Below are 24,921 nucleotides of genomic sequence, written 5' to 3' on the forward strand. Positions count from 1 at the left end.
TTGGGAAGAGGGGTTTGGGTTTGGGTTTGGGTAGAGGTAGGTCGAGGGGGGATGGTAGACAAAGGGTGACTGGCTGCTGTCAGTATGGAGGCCAGAGCCTGAAAGGATCCCTGTAGGCCAGCCAGTGCACCATGAATGCCATCCAGGAATGCATTGCTCTGCTGGACTTGAGCTGACAGTGCCTGGATGGCATTCACAGTGGTCGACTGACCCACAGAGATCGACCTCAGGAGGTCAGTAGCTCCTCACTGAGGACAGGAGGGCTGACTGGGGCAGGGGCACAGGTGCCTGTTGCGAAGGAGATGCCCACCCTCCTGGATGAGCGGGCATGGGCAACTGAGTGGGGATGTACAGGGAGAGAGGTGGTAGTAAGGGCGGTGGCGGACAATGATGGTGCTGGGGTGGTCCCAGAAGGGTCTGCCACCACCAGGGAGTATCCACTGGAGGAACATTCTAAAGATGATGTTGATTATCCGGTCTCCCTTGTGGCACTCTCCTTGCCCTCAGTACCACTGGGTCCCTTGCTGTTGCTGGTAGCAGCACTTTAGGACCCGTGGCCTGACCCATCCCCACTCGCCTGTGCCCCTTCTCCTTTGTCTACTGATGCTTATGCACACAAATATAGAGAGAGAAGGAGGGAGGGAGAGAGATAGGGAGAGATAGGGAGAGAGAGGGTTAACACATGCTTCACATACACACTTGTAAGCAATCACATATGTGACTATACATTTCCTGTCTAGGCAATCTCAGATGCCAATACACATGACCTACATCATGTCACGACATGTCACCAATACCCAACCCGTGTGCCAACCTTGACACCCACATAAACATCCAAGTAAGTCTGGACCACTGGAGTCATCCACATGATCACCACTATAGCCATGTCTGCATGCACATCATGCCCTGGGTGGAGTACAAATCTCTACCTGAATTCACATACAAGCTCTCTGTACTCCTATCACCTATTGGAAGTTCAGCTGAATGAACCTAACACATCAGGCCTGTACAGTTTCAACAGCTGATCAGTTTGTATCCTTTGTGAGATATCCATGACAATGAATGCTACTACACTCAACACCACACAGCATCCTCCTGTCACCTTACATGGCTGACATAACACTCTGTACAATAATGGTAAATTCTCACTGATGACTGATTAAGCCACTACAAGTTGAACATCCATACAGGTTACATATGATATGGACATTACAAGTAATGGGTACAGGCATGTGATTGGACTAACCCAATCACAGAGGAATATCGCCAAACACCAATTACATATTTATCACAACTAACCATGCATCTAAGTGCATTTACAATTGCCCATATTGCACATATAACACATCTATACTCATTCACTGAGTGCAGTGTCACAACTGATGAACATCTGGAACACGCATATGACATCATGGTCCACAGATGACAAAACCACCACACTTGCATGTTCACCATTAGGACGTAAGAAAATCATAGCACCACCCTCAATCACACCATTCCTGATTAGAGAATACCTGTATCTAAGTCCTGACATCACACATCTCTGATGCTCAATACATGGTTGCAATATGCATATATGGCCCAAAAGCCCTGCCTTGGCACTGACAACACATCACACTACTACATAGGGCTGTCTCAGCAGTGGAAATGCAACATACATCTCACATCAACATATTAGTAATACAATACCCAATCCTAGTTGACATGTTCACACATCGGAGATGGTTCAAGATTAACAAATAGAATACCCACAAAATATGGCCTAAAGCAAGGCTGTGTTGTGACTCCAATTTTCTTTAACCTATTCCTGGCAGATCTTGCTGGAACATTAGCACAGGTAAACCATCTTCCCCCGGCGTCAGGTCTGGAGAAAATTGGGCGCCTACAATACGTAGATGATATTGTACTGTTGAGTCATACCCCACAAGGTCTGCAACTGAGTTTATCAGCGCTTAGCACTTTTATGGCCCAGCAAGGCCTAGAAATAAATGTGGGCAAAACCAAACTGATAAGGTTCCTTGGGACAAACTATAAACCATTCAATTGGTACCTGAGAGAGAAAAAAGTGGAGCTGGTGCAGTCGTAAAAATATTTAGGAGTCTACCTCGAGCCACGCCTGAATTGGAAGCACCAACTATTGTAGATCAAGGAAAGGCCAACTCATTAACATATAGTTTTAAGCTACTTAAGAAGAAGCTGGATTGTACACATTTGTCCCATCTTTTAAAAAGAATGTCAACACAACTGCTTCCAGCCATTTCTTATGGGACTGAAGTATTGAAGGGCCGGGAGATTCGTGCATTAAACAACAGTCAAGTTAAAGCATATAAGGCCGTTTTTTAAACCCGGGAAATTGCCTCCCCGGTGCAGGTTAGATTGGAGATTGGCTTAAAATAACAGTTTCCAGCGACAGGGTGCCTTTCTTAAAGCATCATGGAGGCTACGGGCGGCAGAGAATACCTCCATACTCTACTCCTGCTGGCAAGAAGTGCAGGCGCAACAACTCTGTAACAAGGAAGGAACTTGGGGAAGCTACCTAAATCAAGTTATTATTAGCCTGGGAATGGAAGAAGTATGGTAATGCAGCATGGGGAAGTCTGAATTTAACAGATTAGTAAACATTGCTGTTCGCCCTCTCGCTCATTACAGACAAAGTCATCTTGGCCAAAAGATGGCATACTTGGGCAGTCTTGGGGTCTTATTCGACTTTGTCCCCACAGGGTTATCTAGCTGAGCACTTTTCTGTTCAAATTAAACATCAATTCTTGCTTTATTGTATGGGATTCTTTGACACCAAAGAAGATGGTCCATCCTGGAAAGATCAGCATATCGACCAAAATTGCCGCTTATGCGACTACAATCATGAATCATCGCTCCACGCCTTTTGCATCTCTCCAGATCTTGGTCTGGAAAGAAGAAAATTACTAAAACATGATCTTCTAACTAATAATATTCGCTCTTTTAGACCGGCGGTAATAACTTGGCTTAAAGGTGAGTCAATTTCATTCTGCTGCAGAGGGATAAAGTTTTTACAACTGCTCCATAAGAAACTGAATGAGGCAGACTTGGGAAAATTGCTTTAGGACAGTTCGTAAAGAAACAGCTTAAATGCCTTATTATGTTTCAAAATTGTAGATTTAAAATTTTATCTATGACCTACGAATATATTGCTCATAGATGTTTTTATTTCTTCTCTTGGATTAGGCAGCCTCACTGAAAAAATAGAGTGTCCTAGTTGTCTAAGTGATAAATGCAAGCTAATATGTTTTCTATTCCCTATTGATATCTGTTTAAAAAATGTTTAGGATAGGAGATGCAGGTATATTAATTACTGTAATGAGTGTGAAAATGACTTCTAGCAGCCTAATTTTTAATTGTCTTTTTTTAAGATTTTTTTTTTTTGTAGTGTGTTTCATATTGCAATGGTTTTTATTAATCGAGCTACAAAGTATTTACCTTACCTTACCTTACGACATGTTCACACGTCATCAGATGTGCCCCAAGTAACACTTGGGACATGATGTAGGCAGACAATAAGCTATGTAGCACTGTAACTTCTAGGGCATTGTCATACATGGTATTTACATTGCACATTTTGAATGATCGGGTCTGTCTAGGCACTTACCACCTCTAGTACTATCCCATTGAGTTTAAGTTTTCATCCCCACAAGTCTAACACTTAGAAATGCATGATGTTTGCAATAAGACCATTTCAAAGCTACTTTACAAATGAGCATACTTGACTAACCTTCACATATCCAATAGATACCAGATTACCAATAAATGAGGATAAAACTGTCAAGTCATTAGTCCAGTCATTAAGCCATATCTGTAGTGGAAATGCGATGGTTGACTCACATGGAGTCAACACAATTACCAGTACCTGATTACTACTGTCTATATAATAAAAGCAGAGTCACACTGTTGCATATACAGATGTGCCATAAAGATGTGAGTGACTTGACACTTTAGAGCCACAAATGCCCAAATGTCGAGGGATGGAGCAGGCAATACTCAATGGCTAGGGTGGTACACAAGCTCACATTCATAGTAAAAGCAGGATGGAGTCACACATGTGCCAATCTGATGAGACCACTTCCACAATGCAGACATGGAGAATAATGGATATGGGAGAAGTATATCCACTGACAGCAAACCATGAAGACACATCTACAACTAATGTTCAGGCCGGGTGGTTACACCCATTACCCCTAAGTCTATTTTCTTGTAGCATTGACTACATTTTCACTACAGCTACAGTGAGGCAACTAATCCCATAAGCTTAATGCAAGTCCCATGTTACAGTCAGTACTTACCCCTTGTGCCTGCTGTGCTGCTCTCAAATGCCCTTCCACCTCAGAGTGGGCCACCGACAATATGTGGGCCATTAGGGGGATCAAGTTCCGACAAGCACCCTTTCCTCGTTGGGAGGATATCCCCAGTTGGGCCTCTATGGTCTTCTGGGCCCAGGATCTCCGGTCCTACCACCGCTTGAGACAAAAGATGCTCCGCTGGCTATGGACCTCCAGGGTCCACACTTCCTTGGTGATGGCACGCCAGATCCCTTTCTTCTGATGGAAGTTCACCTGCATGGATGACACAAACAAAAGGAGAAAGTCATGTACACTGGTACCATACTAAGAGGAGAGGCCTATACACTTCAGACTCACTAAGTGCCCACACATACCCATCCTCACTGCCCACACGCCTTCACTTCATGCACTCTGCAGGCATCCATACTCCCTCACCTGTACACTTACCACATTCACTGTCACACGGACCCCTCCCACACATGACTATGGCATTGGGCTCACCTGTTCCTTTGGTGCCCCATATAGTTGTCCATACAGAAGTAGGACCCCATCCACAAGCTTTTCCAGCTCTTCTGGTGGGAAGGCTGGGGCCCTATCACCTGCAGAATGTGGCATGATGGCTCCCAGAGACAGTGTACAGCAGGTCAGGTCATGGAGGTCTTGCTGGCAACGGTGTCAGGAGTCAACTGAGCAAGACTACAGAAAATGGCAGTCACAGCTGCCACGTACAGGACCGTCACCACCGGGGGTCATTGCCATTGGCACCAATCCCCCATAAGCAGCAATGGTAACCAGTGACAAGTTGTACAATGGTAGTTACCACCTACCACCATGATGACATACTCCAGCGGACTCAGGTCACTTCCATCTGTGCACTGTTGCAGGACAGGTGGATGCCATTTTGTGCACATCTCATGCATTTATGTGCCAATTTATGTGCGCAATATATATATTTATATATTAGTACAAATTGGGGAGTAACCCCATGTTGTGCCATCATGGTAGTGCTGCCACATGTGACATGTGTCTTAAACGACTTACACGTTCAACATTGTGCTGCAAGGCTGGTGTCCAAAGTGCATCTGCATGCCTATTTTTGTATATGTCTGCAGTGATATGCATGTCACTCAGTGTTAGGTGTGTGCTAATTTTGAAATATTCAGCTTACATGTGTAAAGTCCTTTTCTCTAAGTACATTCTCTCCTCTCTACCTAGATTTGATTCCATGAGGATATTGAGACTACCACCAGTGTACCATCCACTAGTTGACCTTGCAACCCTTTAGGACAGGAATATCACACAAACCTATTGTCTGAATCGTCCGACCTTCATGGATATATGTACACAGTGGAGCCTGATCTGTTACAAGCCATACGCAATCGCTATTCCATCCCTCTCACAGTACAAGTCCTGTCAGTGCTATACTTTCTTGCCACAAGGTCCTTTCAGAATACAGTGGATTTGGCAGTAGGTATGTCACAGCTAATGCTCAGTCTAGGGTTGAAGGATGTACTGTGTGCATTGTTGAAACACCTGGGCAGCTACACCAGGTTCCCCTAATGTGCGGAATTGACTCTGTGAAGGCAGACTTTTATAACATGAGACACACCCCTTATGTGATAGGGGCCATTGAGGGCACCCATATAGCTCTCGTTCCTCCCAGTGCCAATGAACAGGTGTATAGGGACAGGAAGAACTACTGCTCCCTTAATTTTCAGCTGATGTGTCTGGCAGACAAGTACATATCACAGGTCACAGCCAAGTTCCTTGGCTCTGTACATGACTCTTTCATTTTGAGGAACAGCAATGTCCCACACATTATGGCACAACTACAAACGGAGAGGGCCTGGCTCCTTGGTATGTATCCATTTGAATGTGGTTCACTGTAGCTCCATCTGTCATCATATTCTTCCTTGTCACTGTACCTGTTATGTCACTGGTCCTACATGTTTTCAATCAGGTGACTCTGGCTATCCTAACCTTCCCTGGCTGTTGACGCCAGTGAGGTACCCTGCATGGATGGGGAAGCCCATTTCAATGAGGCGTGTAATAGAAAGGACATTTGGCCTCCTGAAAACCAGATTCAGATGTCTGGACCTATATGGAGGTGCCCTCCTCTACTCACCCCAAAAGGTATACCAGTTAGTAGTAGCCTGCTGCATGCTCCACAATCTAGCCATGAGGCTCCAGATAACATTGCTAGCTGATGAGGGTGAGGCAGCTGGATCAGTGGCTGGTAATGCTAACATGGCAAGTGATGAGGAGTCAGAGGAGGGAGGTGCCGCTGACTCTAGGACTGAGCTTATCAATCAGTACTTCCACTGATATACAGGAATGGTGATTTTGGTTTGGCAAGTGTTGAAGGTCCACATGAAATGCTGATAATAGTCCTCCTGAGTTAACTCATCAGTGGTGGTGTGATGTGATTCCATCCCTATGTGTGTGTTGGGGAAGCAGGCTGTTTGTATGTCATGTGCACAGTAACAATTTCTCATATCTAACAAGTGTACCCACCGAAGTGTCCTTGATTTTAATCTCCAATGTACAGACAAGTAATGAGCATTGTGTGCTGCATTCTCCTGTAGTCAAGTCATTCCACCTACTGACTGTGTCAAGAATACATGTGCCTCTGCTACCTATGGATTGGGCTTTTATAGTCACTAGCCATTGTGGAATGATTAGAGAATTGAGAGTTTTAAATGACAGATGCAAGCTACAGTGCTACATGATGAATATTCTGTGACTGGTGTTGTATAGGTAATCTCTGGGGGACCCTGGTTAGGTGGGAATTTACACTGGAGACAACCTCTATATGCTGCATATGTGTTTTGGGTGACTCCATGCCTTCCATCCTGATGGTACTCTCTGTAATTGTCTTTTTGCATGTTTGCATGCTGATTATACTCTTATGTGGCTCAGGATTGTGGACTGCCTGACATGCCCTGGAACATATCTTATGTAATGTGTCTTCTGCTGAAGATGTCTCCTTCTCCTGTCCATTACTCTGCCTGTTGGATGTAGGTGTGCATAGCCATCTCACATATGGCAATCATGACTTTTGTTGATGTTATAATGAAGACACATATCCAGTAGCTGTGTTTCATTGGTGTTTATTGTTCAGATATTGAAGTGGTAACAAACACACATGGTGCAAACATTGTCCAAGAGATGATGAGTGGGGTCATGGTAGATGAAATCATCAGAGTAGCTGGTAAAGCTGTTGGTTGCACAGGTCCAGTGTTCAATTGCCAATGGGAAGATGGAGTTATGTAATTGAACAGCCAGCATAGTGTCTCAGTGTCACACAAGGGAGACAATTCTAGTGAGGGTCACTTCCTGTCAGTGGGTGTGGTCTTTCCATCTGCTCCAGCCACATGTCTGGATGGACGTCCACGTTTGTGGGGGGTTCATCAGCTATAGAGGGAGAGGTGTCTGAGGTCTGTGGTTCCACTGGCAGGGCTTCCATTCCACTGGTTACTGCTGATGTGATTGGTCTGATGTTATGTTTGTAGCGGAAGGGGTCAGCTGGTGGGTGGAGGAAGCACGCAGGGTGGTGTTGATATCCCTCAGCACCCCTGCAATGGAGGCCACAGTGGCATTGTGGACCTGCCACTGCTGCATGACCTCCTGGTGCTATTCCCACTGCAGCCTTTGGTTTTCCCCCCAACATGGTTATAAGCTGGCCAATCCTGTCCTGGGATTGTTGTTATGCTCCCATGACTTGGAAGATGGTAGCCTAGTCATTAGAGTCCCTTAGGGGCCACATCCTCTGGCCCACAGCTTCCCTTCCATGCCCACTGCCATCATTTGCCTGTGCCCCTGGCACTGTGTGCCCACTCCCAATGTTTGCAAAACCTTGATTGGGGCATGAAGGGTCGACTCAGGTCCCTGCACTTTGGTGCATACAATAGTTTGATATGTCCTTGTTGAGGCCACAGGGTTTGGGGGATTGTTGTGGGCAGGGTGAGTCAGGGAGTCGTAGACTGACCAGGTGTCCCTGATGGGCCAGGGAGGTCAGCAGTGTCCAGACATCCAGGCCTGTTAGCCTCACTGGGGCCTTCATCCTGTGGTGGGCTGGCAGTCTCTAGTATCCTCTCCATGGTGGCACTGGCAGGGGTACCTGTAGATGGAGTGAGAGAGCGAGTTACATTTTAAAGATGTGTTTGGTTCACTCTTTATCATGTGCATATAGTGGCTTGACTGGATTCCTAGCAATGATAATAACAGATGCAGCCCAGCATACCATTGGTGTTAGGTAGTGGTATGTGTCATGTGTTCTATACTCCATTTAGGTAGGTGTCATTCTGCCTTAGTACATCTGGCTGTGTGGATGGGTACTGGTACAGACTGATAGTTCACAAGTCTGTTCTGCACTGTTAGCTAGTGACTATTCAGCCCTGGTAGTTGTGAGTGGTAGAAGGCTGGGCAAGCAGCATGGTGTCCCAGTGGGTGGAGGATATGGGAGTATGCAAGGTTAGAGCAGCTGTCTGTGCAAGCTTTGCATGTGCATAGAGTCTGGCATCTGACATACCATTCCATGATTGGTCACTTTCTGGACTCTAGATCCTGATTAGTGGCCAGTTGGATTAGCCACTTTGCTGCAGCTGTGTTTAGCCTTGTTTGACATTGTGTTGTTCCATTGCATTGTTGTCATTGCCCTGGTGTGGTCCTCTGTCATAACATCTAATTAGTATGGCTAGTTCAATAGGCATTAATGCAAGGGATGTAATCTGATGTGCACATTCCAGGTATTCAGGTAGATGGGCTTGGGCATTGTGGGAGTCATAGTGTTAGTTTTAGCCTATGCTGGGTGTACCTTTGTCAAGGGCTGTGAGGGCATTTGGGCTAGGTGAAGGTGTGGCATGTAGTAGAGGGGCATTAGGTCAATAGGTGGAAAGTGTAGTGAGACTTGCAGTACATTTGGGAGTATTTGGGTAGTGAGGAAGCATGCAGTACAAGACAGTTGCGTGACATGGAGGTTGTGTGCACTTACCAGGGTCCAGTCCACCAGGTATTCCAGTCAGGCCCCCAGGATGCAGGATGTTGAAGACCTTCTCCTCCCAAGATGTGAATTGTGGGAGAGGAGTTGGGGGTCCCACTGCTAGTCATGTGTACATCGATCTGGTGTTGTGATGCCATGGAACGCACCTTCCTGCTGAGATCAATCCACCTCTTCCTGATGTCCTCCATTGTGCATGGATGGCAGCCTACTGAGTTGACCCTGGAGACTACTCTCTGCCACAGCTCCATTTTCCTGGCAAACAAAGTTTGCTGGACCTGTGTTCCAAACAGGTGTGGCTCTACCCTGACGATTTCATCCACCATGGCCCTCAACTGTTCACGGTCTGTGAACCGTGGGTGCTTTTGTGAGGTATGGTGGTTGTTGTTTTGTGGGTAGGAGGGGGGTGTTGTGTGTGTAAGGGTGCAGTGTGTGGTGATTGGGTGTGGGTGGTGTATAGTGGGTGATGGAGGCTTGTGCCATGTCTGTGGTTGTTATGTGTGTTTAGTATTGGTAGTTCTGTTGTGTTGTGTGTGGTGGGTGGGATGTGTATCTGTCCCTATGGTGTAATAGTGCTATATATGTGTCTTTGCCTGCTCTGTGTGGGTTGAGGGTTGTGTTGGGGTGTGTTATATAGTGCTGTGAGTAGGTGTGTCTGGTGTGTGTATGTGTGTCAGGTGTGGGATATTAAAACTATCCAATGTGGTATTGTATTCAGACTGTGGTGGATTGTGAGCGTGGCGGTGTGCACCGTCAATGGTTTTCCACTGTGAAAAGACCACTGTGCTGATTTGTGGCTCGTAATCTGGTGGGTGGAATTGTGTCAGGATGGTGGTGCTGGTGGCAGAACTGGCCCTTTCCTGCCCTCCAATATCCTGGCAGTGTCAGATTTGTGGCTGTTTTTGGAGGTCGTCACGGTGTGAGTCGAAATGTAGCAGTTGGATTACTGCCAACATGGTGGTCTTGTGGTGGCGCCACCGCAGCGGTCTTCCGAAAAGACCACCAAAGTCATAAGGAGGCACATAACGTTTGATGCCAGGAAAGCAGAGCACCATATTTGTATGTTAATTCACTGGCCAACACTTACTTTACAAGCAAAACTAATAAAAAAAATCTTCATTTCATCAGGAGCAATAAAATAGATTATAAAAGAATGAGGCACTGTGTATTTTATTACACTTTCTCTAGTGTTGCAGGATATCAATAGGTCAAATCTCTTACATTTGATTTGTCCCCAGGCACATTTTCATTTTCTAATTGTGGATATATCTTGAACTATAGTTTCAGTGGAAAGAGAAATGCATTATTGTGTTGTAATCTGTTCAGCACTTAGAAAATAAATAGCTACCCTAAGGCATCCAAGTCCTATAGTGTACAACACATTACACAGCAGCAATGATGTTCAACATCTGCCATCAGAGTCAGGCGATAAACAAGACTGTGCAAACAGCTTTACTTTCTTTTATGTCCAAACCTCTTTTCAACAGCACTCTTTGGAAGAATCTTGTGCTTGTTTGTTCACTTTTTAAAAGCCCTGCAGTCTGGATTAGTGACAGATAACTAAATTCACAATGTATTGACTTCTGGGCAACAAATTCAGAAAATGCACTCAAATTTCTGTCAACATAATTAATTTGCATTTATTAGTTTTATTAGTTTGCAGCCAAAATGTACATTCAAAAGTCACAAGACCAAAGAGGAACCAATTATTCCCCTGAGGTGAAACAGTGCTGCAAATTCAAGAAGTATGTTCGAGACTGCCTACCCTGAATAGCTGCCATAAAAAACACCAAATGTGAGTATCAATGTAGGTTTGTACCTAGGCAGTGAAAGACTATTGAGTAGTGTCAGAACCTTGTTCAGAGAGCCACGGGGTGAGCCGGAGCTACAGGGCCCAACATTGGAGGTTGAAGCCTTTTACTCCTGATGTCCCAGGCCCAATCTGCTATGGGTCCTGAGCAACTGGGCCAAGTACCCCTTCAATACTCTCCTTGGTAGCATGGGTTGAGCAGTACAGAGGAGGGTGAACAAAGTATCACAACTCAAAAACCATTCAGCAGAAGCAATAAATGACTCATGACAATGAATCAAATACGTTTATGAAAAAAAGGAGCATTTACATACCAACACAAAGTAGACAGCATTTATAAGCAATACACAGAACTCCTTGAGGTCAGTGCTCTAGTGTTTGATGGGCAGGTTCCTGAGTCCCACTTCCTTCTACCTAGTGGTAGTGGTTATTCCTCATTCACTATAGGTGGCATTCCGGTTAAGTCCCACTAATAGTCTGAGTCTCAGGTGTTCAGATGCTGCTGGTACAGCTAAGACGGATTTTTTGGCCAGATGGCCCAGGGAACTTGCCTGCCATAAAGCACTTTCTGAATGACCTTTGAGAACACCCCCCTTCTTGGATGTTGAAGCTGCAGCACCTACCTCCTTTATGTTCTTCACAAGTGGCCTGAGAAGGGCAATGATCGGGTGCACTTGAGTTCCTCACGTGCGGTCCTGAGGAGGCAGTGGTCTCGAGTCCCTACGGTAGCCTTGTTCGCATGATGGCGGTCTCAACCAGACCACACCCTTTGCCTTGTCCCAGTGGCACCCCAGTACATGGTGTCACTGTCCTCACTCTGTACCCGGGCTTTGGCCCAATCAGCACTGCAGCAATCTTCATGGAGGTCCCATCTGGCAGACGTGGTTGCCAAATTCAAACCTGCACATAGACAATGACCCAATGGGTGCAGCAAAGTTCACTGCTTGCTTCACTGCAGCCCTCCTCTGGCATACTGGGGTCATCGGCCTGTCCCTGCACACAGACCCAATTAGTACAGCAGCTGTCTCCTCACACCTCAGCTATCACAATGGTAGAAGTAGAAACAACATATCCACAGAATCCCTCCAAATAAGGTGGTCGATATTTAATGCAATTGATTTAGGAATGGTGCTGCAATGAACTATTACTGCATGATCTCCATTCATTGGATGGGGATTCTAGCATTCTGGACGAGTAGACCACTATTTCATTATACTTGGAGGAATGTTTATTTTTAGTATACTTAATTACAACATAGTTAAAGACTTTAGAAGATCTTGCAACTGACTGTATTAGGGTTGTATAAGGAAGAAATACACTTTGCTTCATTTTGGTTGGAACACGTGTCATATTTCTTGTCTCTTTCCAAGATACTGGGCCTTATATATACATGTTTTGTGGTCCACTGTATAATTTTAAGTCTAGACTTGAATAAATGTTACTTTTGTCAGAACCTTTTGGGAAACATTTGGAATATGCATCTAAATATATTACATGAAACAGACAAATCCATTGTCTCCGCACACCTCGCAACAGAGATTCAGTCACCAGGATCCCCCACTGTACCCTGATCCCACCTATGCTTTTCTCTTCCTCACAGAGCACTCTGGTTATGGCAAGCAGGCAGGCACTGATCCTCCAGGAAAGGGAGTCTTGGATTCCCTGGGTGATGTCCCCTCACCCAGCAGGGAGACTGGCACGCCTTGGCCCACAGTGTTGGTCAAAGGCAAAAGACTTCCCATCTGTGCATAGACTGTGTGGCTGCTTAACAGTTGGCAATTATGGGTGCCTCAAGTTCCCCTTCTTATAATCCATTGCCAGATACCAAATGTGACAGTCTGAGTCATTGAAGTTTATGTTGGGGTCTGCTTTCTTTTGAAGTGCCCTCACCCCTGCCCTTCCTCCAAAAAGCAGTCTGTCAGGAGGAGCATCTTCAAATTTAACAGCCCCAAAACACAAGCCATTGAAATGATTAGCGGTTTATACCTTGACGCAGGCAACATTGCTATGTGTACCAAAAAGGTTATCCCAGGACCTCCGTCCTATACTTTGTGTTTCTCTTATAGGCCCATCTCCTTCTTGAGGTGTGACCAGGCCCTTTACCAGTGACATCTCTCTATACATCAAGGAGCACCCTTTGAAGTATATTGAAAAGCCTGGCTCTCCTTCATCCAGTGTGTCTCACCCAGCTCACAGGAATACAGCAATCATCAAATCTGTAGGGGGAATTCCTCTACGGCTTCATGTTCCTCCAGTTAGCTCTTAGTCTCCCAAAGTAGAACCCAGGCTCTTCCATGTATTGTGCTATTCACCGGCACACATACGCCCAGCACATGCTTATAACACACACACTGCTTATCACTACATCTCCCACATATTGTACCGTTCACAGGTGAACAAATACCCAGAACATATATAACACACATGCACCCCACAGTGCTGCGTTATTCCTTTATTGTACCATTCATAAGCACTTATACACCGAGCATATTTATAACACACATTCCCTGCACAGCATACGAACATGATGTAGGCCAAGGTTGGGTAAAGTGCATAGCAGTGGAACTTTTTAAGCTAATGAGCCGGTTTACTTCACTCCAGTCACACACATAAAAAGACCTGTTCACTCCTACTGATCACTACACAGTATGCTGCCACTATCGTGTTCTTGCTGCTTAACTCCTGGCCAAGGCAGCAGCCTTTCACCATTACGAGGATACCATTTTTGGCACCTATCCCAGTACAAAAAGACAGCAATTCAAGATTCAGGCCTATGTCATGGTACACGTGAATGATCCATGTCCACTAATGACAATAAAAATTAGCATTAGGGATCCAGACATCATTACAATTGGGGCACTCATAGCAGTGGTACATATTCACCACAATGTGTGGGATTTTCCATCCCAACAGGCAGGCTTGTAAGTACCTTCAAAGGTACAACTATTTGTGGATTGATTACTTTTCAAATCGTCTCTCCAATGTTTTCCATATTGGAACATTTATGTAACTGTACCTATTACTAAATTTTGTATTAATATGTTTGCAGAACGTCCTATATAATTGTATATTTTGCCCTGGTGGTAAGTTCCATCCGTAACAGCAAGTATACACTGTAAGGAATATGAATCTGACCTTTGTGGACATGGATGGCATTTTTGCTCAACTGTATTGAGCTTATCCAAATGTGTTGTGAACTGGAACATTGGCCCTGAGAAAAAAATGAGCTGAATATTGAAGAGTAAGAGTACTTGGAACTTGATCTTATCCCATAACTTTAAATCATTGAGTGATGTGCACCTCAATTTTGCAATTGACCTAAGTATATCAGGGCCTTTGGTGCGGGTGTTTATTTTAGAAGTCCTAGTCACAAAGATAAACCTACACACATAGATTTACTACTAGTAAATGTACCCTTATACTTTTGAGTCACTTTACTACTTTGGGCTAGTCACAAAATCCAAGTGTAAAGTTACTCAAAAGTGTAGTCTTACCCTCCAAAAAGGGGCTGGAACCAAAGTGTAAATTTACTATTGCCAAAACAGAGCAGTGGTAAGTCCTTTACCATACAGGCCAACCACTGATACTGCAACGCCCTCTCAAAGAAAATAATGGAGGAAAAGGCTTAAAATAAAACACCATAGTAACTAATGTTAAATTATATAAAATAGTTAAAAATATAAATGCATTTTATTTTTATTATTTTAATAACTTTTTAAAATGTAAAAATAAATGTAAGAATTTATATTAAAGACAATTTGAAATTAATGTACTTTGAAATAATTCTATTCATCACTTCTAATTATTAGTATGAAAAATATGTTTTTAGTTTGAGTGACTTTGTTAATAAATCTTTAAAAACTACTATATATTTATGTCATATATTTAAATAATTAAACCTTTAATTCAAAAGTAAGTTAAGTGTTTAAGCATTTTGTTGTCCTACATTTAAAATAGAAGTGTAACATTTAATTTACTTTAATATTTAACTTAAAACTGTATATTTTCCCTCCATTTTGCCATATGGGATCTCCACCAGGGCGACAAAGATCTCTCTATGGTAAAGTGAGGGAAAAATTAAACAAGTTTGTTAAACTTGAAAAATTAGTACAAGTATTTTCGTGTTAAATATTAATGTAAATTATGTTTTAAGAATTCTAAATGTAGAACAAAATAAAAATAGAGCAGTAGCTGCGATTTAAGTTTAACATTTACGTATTCTGAGCATATTTAATTAAATAAAATAATTTTTCCGATGATTACTTCAAAAGGAAATCTGACCTAAAGAAGAAAATATACATTTTTCTTCTGTAGTAATAATGATTAATGTGATGTATAGTATTAATTACAAGTAACTTAATTATATTTATAATAAAAATATCAATAAAATAGATTGAAATAAAATCAAACATTTCATATTCAGATAATTTTTAGCATTAAAACAAACAGGTTTGGGTGTGGCCAAGAGCGTGGTCCTGACGAATACTTTGTAGTCAGCTCTGGCACCAGCCCTAACATTATCCTACGATATCCTGCCCATTGGACCCCAGATGACACACAATCTGCTTTTTAGATGAGGCTAGGGCACACATTAACCACTGTGTCCCGCTAATATTTGTCTGGGACGCTGTGGCTGCAGATGATAGGCGGCAGCCACACTGGAGTGTGGGAGCGGCCTACACTATGGTGTGACTCCTGCAGCCTTTGTGGTGGGGGTAGCCTACAGCATATGACCCACTATCCCCTTTGCTGCTGAACACCATGCAGGGCCAATGTTCCAGTTCACAACGCATTTGGCTAAGCTCAATACAGTTGAGCAAAAATGCCATCCATGTCCACAAAGGTCAGATTCATTTTCCTTACAGTGTATACTTGCTGTTACGGATGGAACTTACCACCATGGCAAAATATACAATTATATAGGACGTTCTGCAAACATATTAATACAAAATTTAGTAATAGGTACAGTCACATAAATGTTCCAATATGGAAAACATTGGAGAGACGATTTGAAAAGTAATCAATCCACAAATAGTTGTACCTTTGAAGGTACTTACAAGCCTGCCTGTTGGGATGGAAAATCCCACGCATTGTGGTGAATATGTACCACTGCTATGAGTGCCCCAATTGTAATGATGTCTGGATCCCTAATGCAAATTTTTATTGTCATGAGTGGACATGGATCATTCATGTGTACCATGACATAGGCCTGAATCTTGAATTGCTGTCTTTTTGTAGTGGGATAGGGGCCAAAAATGGTATCCTCGTAATGGTGAAAGGCTGCTGCCTTGGCCAGGAGTTCAGCAGCAAGAGCACGATAGTGGCAGCATACTGTGTAGTGATCAGTAGGAGTGAACAGATCTTTTTATGTGTGTGACTGGAGTGAAGTATACCGGCTCATTAGCTTAAAAATCGAGTGGAGGGGGGCTGGTTTGGACTGCATGCCACTGTTGTATATGTCCATGAATAATCTCTGCACATTAAAACCCTCCCTACACAAAATATAATATTGCTTCCCAATGCTCGGTGCGGTGCCACCCTGGGACATACCACTTGCTGCACTCATCTGATGCCTGCCCCACAGGGCTGTTGAGACCTTCGTACACCCCCGCTTGGAATCAGGAGCTCTCGGTCTTAACCGGCTTCCTGGTTTGTGGGTTTGTGTATTAACTGGATCTCTTGGAGTTGTGTAATTCCAGCAGGACATTTATATAGACCTTTGCTTTCTGGGTATCCTCACCCCATGCCCTTCATACACTCCAGAATGTCAGCGGGAAATCAAGATGTTGAAAAATAAAACTTCTAGATCCACACTACAGGATTACCCGGAACACCGTACAAGAGCATCCAGCACCACTGACTCCTTTGTGGCTCTGCATCACTTGGAAACCATGCTTCAAACACACTCTACCCAATTTGAGAAAATGTTGCAGCCCATTAATGGCACTAAAACTTTACTGGAGGCCAAAGTTGACTCAGTCTGCCAGGATGTGTACCTCCTCCATGAGGACCACCACAGACTCACAGAAAGAGTTGATGTAACAGCGCCATGAGGTCGACTGTTCAGGAACTGGAGACACAGATGAGGCAGCTCAGCACACTGGTAGCGGTCCTGCATTGCAGGCCAGAGGATGTGGAAGGCAGCTCCCGACAGAATAATGTACGCTTCAGAGGCTTCGCTGACAAAGCAGAGGGCACAGACAAGGAGCTTTTCATCCAAACCTGGCTAAAAGTCACTGTCCTCAATGGGCCGATTCCCACATTTTTCTCAATTGAAAGAGCTCATAGAATACCAGGGAGACCGCCATCCCTGGGATCTCCACCTTGCCCATTAATTGCTTGTTTACTTCACTACCGTAGCTGAGACATGATCCTGCAAAGATTTAGGATGCACGGTCCATTGCAGTATGAGAACGCAACCATTACGGCATACCCAGACATCAAGGCGAAGATACATCATCAGCGAGCTACATACCCAAAGATCAAACAACAGCTCCGAGAGCAGACCTATAAATATGCCCTTATGTTTCGGGTTAGACCCGTGTGGTGGATGGCGAAAAGGTCCATATTTTTCCATCACTGGAGGACGCCTGGACTTGGATGAATGCCAAGGGCATCTGTCATCCGTCAGCCGGAGATGCGGACCCCAGTGAGTGGTTGATCCCCCCCGAACTTGCCGTCAGTGCCGGGGTCGTCTTCAGTCTAAACCTACCAAAAGTCAAGCAATGGAAGAAAGAGCCAAAGTACTGTGGGAATACACTCAATACTCCACAAACATTTTTGCAGTGTTACAGGCTACGCGGGGGCTGGACTCTGGCTCAGAAGTGGATAGTTCCCACACTAAATCTGCGGACATGACTAAGGGCCCAGACATAATCACACGACTGGCTGATGATCTCTAGCTGTTAAAAATGGCAGAACTAGTGTCTCTGCGCACACCTGACTGATGGCTCCTACTAGGTGATTTTACCACAAGGGCTCTGGGCAGTAGGGGGAGATGAGTTGTTGTGGCACCGGAATACAAGCCCAATGTGGGCTGCTCTTGTGACTCCATGCCCCCAGCATATGACAGGTGCTATGACGGGACATTCTGTTAAGCTCACTGACTCAGTTCTATTTACACCCCAGTGGTCTTGCTTGAGCACAGTCTCACTGTTTTCATGCCCGAATCGGATGAGGGCATAATTATTGGGCCTTATCATGCCCTGTAATGTCAGAGTCTGCTATATGCAAGCCCCACGCTTCATGGTTACCGCATGGACTGTCCTAACCCTTACTTTCTGCTTAGTTTGCACCAGTTGTGCATCTGGTGTAACAGGTAGGGCACCTTTCTGTCACCTGTTTCAGGGTTTGTTGTTTGTAGTTATGAGGTTAAACCTGTTGCATTTGTTTTTGCATACCAGCTGGGGATGGTTGGACTTTGGAGATGTCACACTTCGAGGGTTTAGACAAGATATTAATCAGTACACTGGGAAAGCGAGTCACTGATCCTCTAGAAACACGACTCAGGACACGGCCACCTCATTACACACTCCCTCGATATGTAAGCACACTTCGATACGACTGTACCGCGCTACTCTATCCTAACATGCATGGGATGGCAACGCTGTATAAAAGGCATCGCATTCACTCACTCCTCAGACGCCATCGGGTGCATTTTTCCATCTTGCAGGAAACCCATGACAGACAGTGAGCTTTGGAAACTTAAAACTAAGTGGCATGGTCATGTATAAGGCACTTCATCATCTGCATTCACCAGGTGAGTCTCTACTTTCCTAATCGAGCACAGGGGGATTTTTTGAATACGCTATCACCTGCGCTACTTCTGAACCCAATGGTCCCTTGTCTGTGGGGTGGCGACTTTAACTGTGTGTTTGACGTGGATCTAGATTGCTCTCTGCACCGAGTTGCAGTCTGTCTCACAGCTTAAGAACTTGGGCCAAGGGTAGAAGACTACATGATCTATTGTGCAATTAGATATCCATTCACAAGAAATTACTCATTTAATTCCCCTGTCCATGACCTTCATATCAGGATTGATTTGATGCTTGACCACACACAATTGAGACAAACAATTATACATTTGCAATACATGGCCCGAACCCTCTAAGACCATTGCCCTTGACTACTCACTTTACAATGGGGCAAACCACACCCACGTATACCCACATGGCATCTTCAATTGGACGCCCTTTCAGATACTCCCTTCCCGGAGGAACTATCCAAATGCCCTACACAATATTGGGAGCACAACACTAGGTCTATCCACACTTTGGGCAACTCAGTGGGATGCTCACAAGACGGTGGTGCGGGGGCTTTGCCTCTTGGCCATGTGGGTAGTAAAACACACATTACAAGCTGAACTAAATTCCTTGGAACGGGACCTCCATGCATTAGAGATCGAGGTCGCTAACCGTGCAACTGCACCTGACTGCCTCCGCAGTCTCCGTAAATCTCATCTTGAGGTGGAATACACCTCCGTAAACATAATCATAAGTTTCACAACATTAAGGGCCAGATGTAGCAAAGGTTTTTACCCATTCTGTGTCTATGGGAAAAAGCATTTGTACATATGGCCCTAAATTACATGTGGAGGGTGATCGGTCAGGGAGGTTATTGGTGCAAGGGATGACAGGCAGTATACCTCCATAGGCACCATTGAAATGCGAGATGGCTCACTGGTCACAGCGTAAGACTCTATTAATGCCTTCTTTTGTGACTACTGCAGTACATTAAACCAGTCACCACTGGAGACTGACCCACTATCATTGGCTGCATTTTTGGATGAGGCCACTTTGCCCTGGCTATCCCCCTACAAATTGCAGAATTATATGAACCTGTTTGGCTGAAGGAAATACGCACAGTGATCTCATAATCGGGTAGAAACAAGGCACCTGGTGCCGGAGGCTTACCCTTAGAATATTACGCCATGTATGTAGCAACCCTCACTCAACACTTGCTGAAAGTGTATAAAGAGGCGTGGTCATGCGGCGAGCTCACAAGCTCACAATGTGAAGCATTGATTATAGTCCTACTAAAACTGGGATGACTCCACAGACGTGCGCTCCTATAGACCGCTGTCACTCCTTAATATTGATTGTAAGATACTAGGCAAGATTCTGGTGAACAGGCTTCTCCCACTGACCACATCATTAGTACACATAAATTAATCCAGATTCATACCAGGGCATAGCACTTTCGTGAACATTAGGCAATTCATACACATCCTGCATAACACTCCTCCACTCTTATATGATCAGGTTGCAGTCTCCTTAGGTATCAAAAAAACGTTCAATATGCTAAGTTGGGAATTCTTATTTGCAACTTTAAGCCACATGGGATTCAGCCCGAACTTCCTTAAATGGCTTTGCATCTTATACACTAAATTGACTGCTAGAATGAGGAAGAGTCCTATCATATCTGAGAGCTTCACGATATCCAGAGGCACCATACAGGATACTCCTTATCACCTATGATCTTTGTACTGGCAATGGAAACCCTGGCCTGTCACCTGAGAAGCCATACTAGGCTCTGGGGCATTCAGGAGTTTAACACCTTTCATATAATATCTCTCTATGCAGATGATGCATTGATCTATCTCAGGGGTGCTAGGATCTCAATAGCCCCTCTAATGCATCTCCTATGTACTTTTGGGCAGCTGTCCAGTCTGCAAGTAAATTGGTCCAAATCATGTCTGGTCCGCTGTCCCAGATTCCTATACCACTTAGGGACACACTCCCAGTGTACAGTTTGCCATGGTGTTATGACTCCATTAAATACTTGTGCATATGTATTTACCACTAGGTCGAAGGTTTATATGATGGGAACCTTAGTCGTTTCCTTCGCTCTATCCGAGGCTCCCTCACCTTTTTGGGCTTCCTACCATTGTAACCACTGGGGAGGGTGGCAATAGCTAAGATGCTCAAACTCCCAAAACTGCTATATATTTTTCAGCTTTACCAATAGCAGTTCCTAAACATTGCTTTTGAGAGCTAAAAGGACTGCTGCTACCACTAATATGGGGGATGGACCGAAGTCAGGTCACATGGCATATATTACAGTGTCCTCTCATGGAAGTGGGCCTAGGAGCTCCCAACTTTGAGCTCTATTATGCAGCAGCGCAATTACAGTGGCCTGTCTGATGGCTCGCCACATTTCCTAATGGTGAGGGGGAACTGGCATGCTTGCAAATGGGCACAACACCTGTATACTTATGGTTCTTGGCTCCCACGCACTCCTCCCCTAGAGGTCTCACTTTGTGGGGTCTGCTCACAAGTACTGGCCGAGCTAGATGGGATGCTGATCTCTCGCAACCCTTATCACTACTGCAATGGCTCAAACATTAGAGCAGGTGATAATGATGTCCCACAACCCTCGGTTCCGGTATACTAGTTTAAGAACATACACCAAGCGTATTTATCTCCACAGCAAATCAGGCACGTGTTCCCCTCTTCCACCTCTAGTAGCCCAAGATGCAGCCTGATCGAGGCCACCTTTTATCACCTGGGTGGTCATTATGACCCTGGTGGTCTACTGACCACCAGGGTAAGTGGCTGTATCACTTCCAACAGGCTGGCGGTGCACACGCCACATTATGACCGTGGCGGGTTTGCCATGGCAACCCGACACAACAACACTTATACCGCCATGGCGGTATCGACCCTGCGGCCCCCAGAGTGCCGATGGCAGTATTGTGACCCGACCTAACGCCATGTTTTCTGTGGCGGTAGCCCTGCCACGAAAATCATGGCAGTAGGACTACCGGTAACAGGGAATTCCTTCCCTGTCACCCGTAGGCAGGTCCTTCACACCCTCCAGCAGGCACCTGACCCCCCACCCACATACAAACACTCATCTCCCACCCCCAAGTCATACTCTAACCCACTAACCCCAATCCATACACTAAGCCCCCACACCCATACACTAACCCCCTTCCCTCAAACACGCACACACCTGCAGAAACACACGCACTCACACAAAAGACACCCATTCATGCACCCGCAGACAGGCACACACCACAAAACTGCCCCCACCCTCCACAACCATACACGCATTCACTCATACATCCCAACACGCATTCATAGACGCATCAATACAGACATCCAAACACGCACTCAGGCACATTCATTGACACACTTAGTCACGCAAACACAACACCCCCCATCCCGCCTGTCGGTCTATTACTTTACCTGGTGGTCGCGGTGGTCGTCTGGACGGGAAGTGGGTCCATGGCACTTGCTCCACCACCAGCACCCCGTCAACGCAACACCGCCACACCTATTACTAAGTCGTAATAGGCGTGACGGTGTTGTGCTGATGTGGCGGTGCCAGTGGAGCAACCTCCACTGCACTGTCAACCGCTAGTATGGCTGCTGGTGGCTCTCCACCCAATTTATGGAGGAGAGCCACCAGCAGTCATAATATGGCGGTCTTCAGACCGCATCACTGGCGGTCTTGTGGCTGGTGGGACTTGGTCTGGGAATGTTCTCTTCTATTGGACACATGGCACACTATCAGGACCCATTTCTCTACAATAACTGAACACGCTTTGGCACCCACCCCATAATCTTGCTTCTCAGGGGTCCACAACGGGTCCAAGATGGACAAACACCTCCATAGATTTATAGACCTGTCATTTGCACTGTTTAAGCGACAGATTGCTATTCAGTGGAAAGTACCTGATCCACTGTTGGTATCCCAGTGGCTTCAGACAGTATTAAAATGGGCTATAGCAGAGACTAGTATATCATGCACATTGAGAGATAGCTGTCAATCACGCTCCGGGTACAAGATGTGGGAGGTTTTTGTGGTGCGCATCGAGGTTAAAAACAATGACCACCCCCATGAACCAAAGAACACTGCCACCACAAGTGAGATAAATTATGGGATCCCCAAACCCAACTGACACACACCCTAATCATTGGATGGACAGAAGGAACAGTTACAAACTGATGCCCGTGAGGAATACGATGAAGCATCAGTGACCAAATCGAGACGGGTCTTATTGTTAAACAAAACCGGGTGGCAGCCCTGTTTATTGACTCTTTTGGCTTGTCATTAACATGTATTACCATGCATTATGTGTTTGAAGTATACGAAAATATTGACTGTTATGTTCCAGAGCTGACACACATGCCTTGTTCTTATGTCCTTTTATGCTTCCTATCTTTCTTATATATCTTACTTTCCCTTTGTTTTCTCATCTCCACATTTATAAGCAATAATCCATCCTCTTTAAATAAAGCACTATGTATTCATAAGATATGTACCCCACAGCTGAGATTGTTTCTGAAGGTTATGTCTATACACAATAAAACAGTTGTTAAAAAAAAAACAGGCTTATATTTTTAATTAATTTAAATAATGTAATTTGAAGTAATTTAACATTGTTTCATTTGAGGTTTTATTCAAATCCCCACCTCCATTATTTTCTATGGGAGGATGTTGCAGTATCAATGGCTGATCATGTATGGTGCTGGACATACTCCAACTCTGAATTAAAGTACATATACTATTTTTGTTTTGTTTTTTTGTCTTTAGTGACTTTAAATGTGCATTTTGAGAATGGCAATGGGCTTGCTCCTTCATGGATGTGTGCATGCCTCTCATTAAACCCCTCCCTAATCCTCTCTAAACCCCTCCTTACTCCTCCCTAAACCATTCCCATTTAGTAGCAAGCATGCTCTTTTTCCAACCACTCTCTCTGTCTCTCACACATTTCCTAGTAAGTAGTTAACTTACATTTGTGACAATCTCCCCATGAAAAGGATGAGAGAGGTGAATTTGGAGATTTACACGTGTACCTTTGTGAACTGCGTTTTCAAGTAAGTAGTACTACTGTAGTACTACATCACGTACTACAAAATGCAGTTTATGAATTGGGCCATGGGTCTTCATAAAACAACTGTATGTTGGGCTTCTGGAAGTCCAAATTGCTCTTTTTCTACAGTTGCACTAGGCTGTGCAATAGCCCACTGGTGGCAAAAAAGTGCATATGAGACTAGAACTCGAAACAATGGCTTGTAGTTTATGCATTGTTCCACACCTGAATGTGCTTGCAACACTAGAAAAGTCCATGTTTAGAGAGAAAAACTACTTTGAAAGATATAATTGAACCTGTAATAGTTTGGGAAATGTATGCATTAATTTATAATATGCCATTCAAGTTTATATACATAATCACTACACGTTTTCTTTCCTTTGTACCGTAATTGGGGTGTCTTACCTTTCATCGTTTTTCACAATTTTGTGCTTCATGTTTTTGCTGTCTTTGATGTAAATGTGAACAAAAAAAACAATCGAGGCGAAATAGTCTGGTTTAAATAGGGTAGGGAGCTAACTACTGACCCAAAAACCTATCGACTCTACTGTAACACTGTGAAGGTACTCCTACTTCTTTTTTGGGTCTAACCTGGAGTTGGTTTCAGCTGTGTTCAGTTACAGGTAATCAACCAAATACGGAAATAAAACGTACACACATACAGTATAGAAATAAACAGTGGTTCTTTGGGTCTGCCTTCCCCTTGTATGTCTGCCTCCCACTATGGGTGTTGGCATTTTTATGTCTCCCATGTGCACACCTCCATAAAAGAAGTACACTTTAGTGCAAAGACTTAAGGACAAATACTTTCCAATGTTTTTCTTCCATTGTTGATAATTTTTTGGGCATCCTGGTGTTTTAACTACTTTCTTACAGTAATTCAAAGCTAAAAATGTTTCCGTGCTCAGTATTTCACATTAAAATTAAATAGGTTACCATCCTTTTCTAAGTACATTTACTAGCCAGAACCGCTCACGCT

Source organism: Pleurodeles waltl, chromosome 8, assembly GCF_031143425.1.
Source record: "Pleurodeles waltl isolate 20211129_DDA chromosome 8, aPleWal1.hap1.20221129, whole genome shotgun sequence".
Taxonomy (NCBI): Eukaryota; Metazoa; Chordata; class Amphibia; order Caudata; family Salamandridae; genus Pleurodeles; species Pleurodeles waltl.